The sequence below is a fragment of the Meles meles genome, chromosome 19 (assembly GCF_922984935.1).
Source record: "Meles meles chromosome 19, mMelMel3.1 paternal haplotype, whole genome shotgun sequence".
NCBI classification, from domain to species: Eukaryota; Metazoa; Chordata; class Mammalia; order Carnivora; family Mustelidae; genus Meles; species Meles meles.
In genome coordinates this window covers 34,338,568-34,340,526 of record NC_060084.1, presented here as the reverse complement: position 1 = coordinate 34,340,526, position 1,959 = coordinate 34,338,568, and the positions used below count along the sequence as shown (strand labels likewise).

The 1,959-nt window shown below is 42.5% G+C and overlaps 1 non-coding gene across 1 annotated transcript; it reads left to right on the top strand.

Annotated features, from left to right (window-relative positions):
* Positions 1–537: 537 nt before the first annotated feature.
* On the top strand, positions 538–644 carry LOC123931919. The gene has a single exon (XR_006816341.1). It is a non-coding gene; the product is annotated as a U6 spliceosomal RNA (small nuclear RNA).
* Positions 645–1,959: the final 1,315 nt, after the last annotated feature.

Here is a 1,959-nt window from a genome sequence, read left to right as displayed (position 1 = left end):
TCATAGGTATTCTTTTTTTTTTTTTTTTTTTTGTCATGGATATTCTGAACTATTCAATTCACTGCCACATGCAAAATACTACTGTAATAATAAAAATATTATTGTAGTAAAATAGTATTGTAATAATAATGTAAAAACTTAAAAACTATGCAATAAATCAGCACTAAACTGTATGATGTAATCCATGAGGACTGAAGTGGAGCTGAGAAGAGAATTTTGACGTTTCATGACTAGAGCAACTCTTTACCCTTCTAATGTCACCAAGACCCACTGATGTTTTAAAGCACCCTTTGACTTTTAAAAGATTCTGGGATTCAGGCTCTAAGAAGCATCAACAGCTTTTAACGATACTAGGAGAGTCTCAAAGATGCTCCAAACGAAATTAATTTTTATTACTTCATGTTCTTTTTATTTTTTGAGTAATCTCTACACCCAACATGGAGTCCAAACTCACAACTCTGAGATGAAGAGATGCATGTTCTTCCAAATGATCGAGCCAGGTGCCCCATATCACTTTGTGTTTTTAAAAGCAGTTGAGTGCTTGCTTCGGCAGCACATACACTAAAATTGGAACAATACAGAGAAGATTATCATGGCCCTTGTGCCAGGATGACACACAAATTCATGAAGCGCTCCATATTTAAAAAAATAATAATAAAAAAATAAAAAGCAGTTTATACCCATCAGCATTTGTAGGAACTATAGTGAGGGGCATATGGGGGACTATGGGAATTTGCATAAAACTCAGTAAACAATAGGATGTTGTAATCTCAAAATTATTGCAGTTTGCCATGGAATTGAACATAGTTACTTTAAATTCAGATCTGTTTCATAACCTGGACAAAACACACAGCTAGGGGATGATATCAATTTACAAATGTTCCCACATTTCAGTCCACAAAATCTCCACTGTGCCGAACATTAGAGGCTCAGCCCAAACTCTCGGATGCTTTTGGACAGTAGACTGATTTGTGAATTCACATGGCATTTCCTACGACCTTCCTCCCAGAAAATAAAAGCATTTTGCTTTCAATTTCAGAAGCTCTTGGGTCACCCTTGAGGGCCCTCCGTGAAAGGATCCATGAAATCTTGCTCTAGGTCTTAAGAGTTGAAGTACTGAGGACCACCACGTTTCTAGTGCTTCCGCGGGTCCCAGGGCAACTTGGGAAGCTGGTAGTAAGGAGACTCCTCTTGCAGCAAGCCCTGGTTACTGAGATGTTCCAAGTAGAAGCCAGCGGAACTAGCTGAGCACCTCCTGTAAACAGGTGAAGAAACAGGGCCCGAGAAGGGAAATATCTCACTTCCTCATCCATTCACAGTCACAACAGTGATAATCTCAGAGGACGGCCTACAGGCTGGGAGTCACTTTACAGATGCACCTTGATCATCTTTCCAATAATGACTGGTCCTGCTCTGGCATGATCCTCCCAAGTCTCCAGAGTCAGAGAGGGTGGGTGACTTCTCAAAGCCACACAGCAGGAAGTGGCTACTCTGGGTGACTTCAAAGCAGGCAACTAAAGGTTGAGGGGACTAGAAAGATGGCAGAGACACTGTTTTACTCTCATAAAGCTGTCAGTCTTATTGGTGGGAATAATGCACATACACCAATTAAAATATTTATTGGATGTTTACTACATGCCTGGCCTAGAGAAAAGGGAGAGGGCCTTGAGTTCTGCATGCATCCTGCCCAATTTTTCCTTCTCTTTGGCTCAGATAACGGTTTTACTGCTGTGTGCTCTCTGGCTGCAGCTTGGGAGAGGGTGAGTCCTGGTTTCCTGAACCCCGCACCAGCTGAGGCCTTCGGTGATTCCCACCGGCAGGGAGGGAGCCCTGTTTTCCACTTTGATGTCCCAAGTAGAAAGCAGTCTGTGGTGAGTCACCTCTGCCTGGTCACTTAGGAAGAGGTGAGGATCCCAAGGAAGACAGGGGACCTGTTTGGGGATCTATGTGGGGTGCAGG